Consider the following 6,403-nt stretch of genomic DNA (forward strand, 5'->3'; position numbering starts at 1 on the left):
CCTTCCCTGGCACTGAGGTGAGACAGATAGGTCTGTAGCTACAAGGATCATCTTTCCAGCCCTTTCTGAAGATGGGTGTCGCACTCGCCAATCTTCAATCCGCTGGGACATCCCAAGTTAGCCAGGACTGTTGACGAATGACGGAGAGTGGCTTGGCATCCACATCCACCAACTCCCTCAGTAATCTAGGGTGCTATTCATCAGTCCCCATGGACTTGTAAGTATCCAGCTTTTGGAGCAGGTCCAAAACCATCTCATTGCGGATCATGCAGGGCCTATTCTGTTCCCCATCCCTGTCTACCAGCACAGGGGGCTGTGTGCCCAGGGAGTAACAAGTCTTACTATTAAAGACTGAGGCAAAGAAGGCATTAAGTACCTCGGCCTCATCCTCATCCTTGATCACCAAGTTGCCCTCGGTGTCCAATAAGGGATGGAGATTCTCCCTTGCCCTCCTCTAACTGTTGATGTATCTATAGAAATATTTATTGTTGTCCTTTACCTTAGTTGCCAAGTTCAGTTCTAGCTGGACTTTGGCTTTTCTAATTTTCTCCCCACACAGCTTCACTATGTTTCTGAAATCATCATAAGTAGCTTGCTCACTCTTCCAAAGACCATAAACTTTCCTTTTGTTCTTGAGTTCCAGCCAAAGGTCTCTGTTCAGCCAGTCCAGCCTCCTTGTCCATCGGCTTGTCTTCCATGACTTGGACATGGTCAGCTCCTGCACCTTCAAAATTACCTTCCAAAAGTATTCCTAGCCTTCTTGGGCCTAATTTCTTATGCTCTCCAGAACTACCCCCCAAGGGCCCTCTCAACCATGGTCCTAAAGAGGTTAAAGTCTGCCCTCCAGAAGTCCAAGGTGGCAGTTCTGCTGATTCCCCTCCATGGTTCAGCAAGGATTGAGAGATCTAGCGTCTCGTGATCACTATGCCCCAGATGGCCTCCAACTTTTACATCCCCCACAAGATCTTCTCTGTTAACAAACAGCAGGTCCAGGATTTTGTTTCCCCTTGTTGGCTCCTTCACCAGCTGTGTCAGGAATTTATCTCCCACACACTCTAGGAACCTCCGGGACCGTTCCCTATCTGCTGTATTATAAATCCAGCAGATGTCTGGGAAATTGAAGTTCCCCACAAGAACAAGGGGGAGAGACCATGAGACTTCACCCAACTGTCTGTAAACTTCATCCTGGTTGGGTGGCCTGGAGCAGACTCCCATGGCAATATCAGTCTTATTGGCCTTCGCGTTTATTCTGACCCACAAGCTCTCAACCCTGTCATCACTATCATTAATTTCCATACATTCACATTCTCTCTTAACATAGAGGGCTACACCACTGTCTTTCCTGCCTTGCCTGTCTCTTTTGAAAAGTCAGTAGTCATCCATCATAGCACTCCAGCTCAGTCATTCCACCATGTTTCTCTGATGGCGACTATATTGTAGCTTTCTGACTGCAAAATGGCCTGCAGTTCCTCCTGTTTACTACCAATGCGTGCATTAGTAAAAGCACCTGAGTTGGGCTTTCTTTTGCGTGGCAGTAGTCCTAGTACCCTCATGATCATACTCAGGTGTTTCCACAGCCACCAACCTCACACCAACCCTCGTATTCTTCCTACAAAAGGGCAAGTCGTCCTCCTCCTTCACCAAGACACAAGACTGTGGGATCTTACTAGCATATCCCTCTCCTACAAGCACCAGACATTACATACAGGCTCCATTCTAGTGACACCAATTACACCCCACCCCCCTTCATACCTAGTTTAAAGTTCTATCAATGATTCTTCCCAACTCTCATCTTAAGATCCCTTTCCAGTGGTAGGAGAAGCTACTCCTATCAGTTGCCAGCAGGCCTGGTCTCATGCAAACATCAGTGAGAGGCAGTAGCTGGTCATTGCCCACTCTCCCCAGCCAACCAATGCAGGTAGGTGGACATTATAGCCTCAGTACTAGACTCTACCATGTGGCAATAGCAGCTATATGATGCCATGCCTTCCTCAGTTCTTTCAATGCATCCATCAGTGGGCTAAGAGAAAGTCCAAGTTCTCCCTCTGCAAAAGAAGGGTAAGCTCCATTCTGCACTTCGTGAGGACAGAGACTCTCGGGAGCTCACTGCTACAACATCTGAAGAGATATCAGTCATCGTTCACCAGGCAGGGAGAGCTCCTAGACACCCAGGCTCTCAATCACAGGCTGCAGGTCCAGGGCTTCCATGGTTGCCCTCCACCCCCACAAATGGTTATACCCTTCCAGCCAGCATCCAGCTATTCTCAAGCTCCTGCTGCCATCAGGAGCTAGAGCGGGTCTTGGGAGTCGGGGTGCATTCATCCTCTGAAGTGCGGTGCCTCATCATCTCCAGACTGTGCTTCTGTAGCCTGGATGAGGCAGTTCTCATTGTGCTGCTGCACACCTGTCTGCGAGGACAAACAGCTGACTTTGTGCAACGTTCTTTGCCACAGCTGTGCAGCAGTGCAGTAGGGAGGACTCCCATGATGCCAGAGGACATGACAGCAGCCCCAGTCTCTGCTGCCTACCCAGTGGGTATTCCTGGCCACAGCTAGAACTCTCCAGCAGCTCCAAGTGATCCAGCACAGGAAAGATCCCCAGAATCTAAACTGCTGAACTCCCTGGGAGTCACAGCTGCACCCCATGCATCCCTGTTCCTGTGCCTGGGGTTCCAGAAATGCTCCCAAGAGGAACCAGAGAAGATACTCTACTGCTGGCCAGGGCAAATATCTCACACATGGAGGGTCCTGGAGACAGAGAAGGTCCTGAAGCCTCCCAGAACTCTTTGCTGTCCTACAAGAGGCCACCACACCGGCAACACTAGGACTTCACCCCACAAGCTGACAAAACAAGGATTTGGCCAGCAGATGGGACAGACACCAGCTGTCAGGGCCATCAGAATGCTCACACCAGTTTGATGCTGTAAGACAGATGAGCTATAGAAAAAGCCACAGTATTACTAGTGATTCATTTATCGTTGCTATTCCTACCCTTGTAAAAAAAGCTCAAATACAGGGTCACAAAGAAGCTCCCAGCTGAGCCTGGAGGTATTTTAGAGGAATCTCATAACAAATACCTAAAGGGAAAGTGCAAAGAGGACAGAGCCATGCTTTTCTTAGTGATGCCCAGTGAGAGAACAAAAAACAACAGGCACAAACTGAAACATGAGAGGTTCCCTTTTGATATCAAGAAGCACTCTTTCACTGTGAAGTTGCCCAGGTGGGTGGTGGAGTCACCATTCTTCAGAAATGCTCAAAAGCCCCTTTTTGAAGTGAGAAATGGGATCAGATGACTTCAGGAGGTTCCTGCTCACTTGAGCTATTCTGCAATGAAGGTGACAACCTGCAAGGTCATCAGGTTTCCCCTACTCTCCCAGAACAAGATCGCCATTAATGACTGACCTTGGCCAGAGCACTGGGGAATAGGCAGGGCAGAAAGGCTGGTATTGAGAATGGTCAGCTTGGTGGCCAGCCTGTAACAGCTTCAGGAGTTCAGTCAGATAATGAACCTGATCTGCAGAATCTTCAAGCTCCATCTGACAGCATGGATCTTTGCGTTCATTCTTGCAAAATCTCCTTCTTCTACTGGCACAGTTATCATCAGGCCTAGCTCTCTGTTCTTCCACAGCCTCTCTGCCTTGATTTGAGTATTCTAAGTCTTGGCTCTCTGCTTTTCAGAGGTAAAATAAATGCTACTTCCTATAAATTCACGTTAGTGGGAGGTGTCCCTGCCTATAGCAGGGTGATTGGAGCTAGATAATCCTGAAGATGTTCCAACCCAAATCTATGACTCTATGATTCTTTGATAACATATAGGAGGGGCAGAGGAGTTGCCCTCTATATTAAGGAATGGAGAGACTGTGAGGAGATCACACTGAGAAGCAGTCAGGAACAGGTTGAGAGCCTGTGGATTAAAATTAGGAATGAGATCAAAGACAAGCTGGTAGTCGAGGTCTACTACAGGCCACTTATCAAGAGGATTCTGTTGATGGCACCTTCCTGCTTCAGCTGCAAAAAGTTTCCCTTCCTGATGGGTGATTTCAACCACCCAGATATCTGTCAGCAAGATAACACAGCAAACTGTAAGCATTCCAGGAGACTCCTGGAGTCCACTAAGTACAATTTCCTGGTTCAACTATTGGACCAACCAATCAGAGGTGAAGCCTTGCTGGACCTGGTGCTCACCAATGCGGAGGAGATAGTTAATGATATTAAGATTGCAAGCAGCCAGGGCTGCAGTGACCATGCCCTGGTTGAGCTCATGACCTCGAGGAACATGGGCCTGGCAAAGAGCGGAGTCAGGACCCTGAACTTCGGAAGGGCAAACTTCAGGTTGTTTAAAGAATTGTTGGATAAAATCTCCAGGAAGAAGTCCTTAGAGACAAAAGAGTGGAACAAAGTTGGCTACTCTTTAAGGATACCTTTCTGAGAGTGCAAGAGCTCTCTGTTTTGCACAGCAAGTAAGCGGGCAGTGAAGGCAGGAAACTGACATGGCTTGACAAGGACCTGCTGGGCAAACTGAGGCACAAGAAGGGCAAGTAGAGGCAGAAACAAGGATGCGTCTCCTCGGAAGAATACAGGAATTCTGTCTAGGCTTGTAGAGATGGGATTAGGAAAGCCATGGTACAGATGGAACTGAACTCGGCGGGGGATGTTAAAAACAAGAAAAGATTCCAAAGGTACATAGGTCAGAAGAGTCAGGCCAAGACAGCATACCTCCACTGCTAAATGAGAAAGGAGAATTGGCTACAACAGATATGGAAAAGGCCGAGGTGTTCATTAAATTCTTTGCCTCAGTCTTCACTGACAGCCAGGATTCTCACATACCTGACCCTCTAGCTGGCAATTAAGGGAGCAAACACACCTCCACTGCAAGGGTGGAGCAAGTCTGAGACTGACTTAGGAGACTGACCATGTACAAGTCCACAGGGCCAGATGGCATGCATCTCAAGGTTCTAAAGGATCTGGCTGCTGAGATGTCCTCCGTCATATTTGAAAAGTCATGGTTGTCAGGTGAATTCCCCAGGGACTGGAAAAAGGGAAACATCACTTCCATTTACAAGAAAGGGAAGAAGGAGGCTCCAGGGAACTACAGGCTGGTGAGCCTCACCTCTCTGCCTGGGAAGATCATGGAACAGATCCTCCTGAATGACATCTTAAGGCAATAAGGGATGAGTGGGTGATTCAAGAAAGCCAGCATGGCTTCACCAAGGGAAGGCCATGTCTGAACAATCTGGTAGCTTTCTATAATGAAGCTGGATTAGTGGACAAAGGGAAGGCAACTGGTATCATCTACTTGGACTTTTGCTAGGCCTTTGACATGGTTTCTCACCACATACTTACCTCTAAATTTGAGAGATATGAAATTGGTTGGAAGGTTGCTGCAGAGGGTTATTTTCAATGGCTCTACATATGTCCAGGTGGAGGCTGGTAACAAGCACTGTCATAGAACCATAGAATGGCCTGGGTTGAAAAGGACCATAAAGATAATCTAGTTTCAACCCCCCCCGCCACTGGCAGGGTCACCAACCACTAGACCTCCTAGACCAGTGGTTGGTCTAGTCCCCTGTCTTGGGATCAGTACTCTTTAACATCTTAATCAATGAGATAGAAGATGAGATTGAGTGCACCCTCAGCAGGTCTGCTGATGATACCAAGCTGAGTGGTGCGGTTGATACAATAGAAGGAAGGGATACCATCCAAAGGCACCTTTAGATAAGCTTGAAAGGTGGGCCCTTGTGAAACTAACTAGGTTTAACAAAGAAAAGTGCAAGGTTTTGCACTTGAGTTGAGGTACCTTCAGATATGTATACAGACTGGGAGAAGAGCTCCTTGAGAGTTGCCCTGCTGAGAGGGCTTTAGGAGTCCCAGTTAATGAAAAGCTTACCATGAGCACTTCATCAGAAGTCTCCATCAGAAGCGGGGTGGCCAGCAGGGACAGAGGGGTGATTGTCCCTCGCTACTCTGCTCTTGTGAGGCCCCATCTGGAGTACTGTGTCCAGGTCTGGAGCCCCCAGAACAAGAAAGACAGGAAGTTGTTGGAGAGAATCCAGACGAGGGCCACAAAGATGATCAGGGGGCTGCAGCACCTCCCCTACGAAGACAGGCTGAGGGAGCTGGGTTTGTTCAACTTTGTTCAACCTGGAGAAGAGAAGTCTGTGGGACAACCTCATACTGTAAGTCCGCAACCTAAAGGGAGCCTATGAATCAGAGAGGAATCAACTCTTTGAAAGGGTAGATAATAGCAGGACAAGGGGAAATAAGTTGGAGGAGGGAAGATTGAGGTTGGATGTCAGGGGGAAGTTCTTTACAGAGAGAATGGTGAGGTGCTGGAACAGGCTGCCCAGAGAGGTTGTGGATGCCCCATCCCTGGAGGTGTTCAAGGCCAGGTCAGATGGGGCCCT

This window comes from Meleagris gallopavo, unplaced genomic scaffold (assembly GCF_000146605.3).
Source record: "Meleagris gallopavo isolate NT-WF06-2002-E0010 breed Aviagen turkey brand Nicholas breeding stock unplaced genomic scaffold, Turkey_5.1 ChrUn_random_7180001854105, whole genome shotgun sequence".
Taxonomy (NCBI): Eukaryota; Metazoa; Chordata; class Aves; order Galliformes; family Phasianidae; genus Meleagris; species Meleagris gallopavo.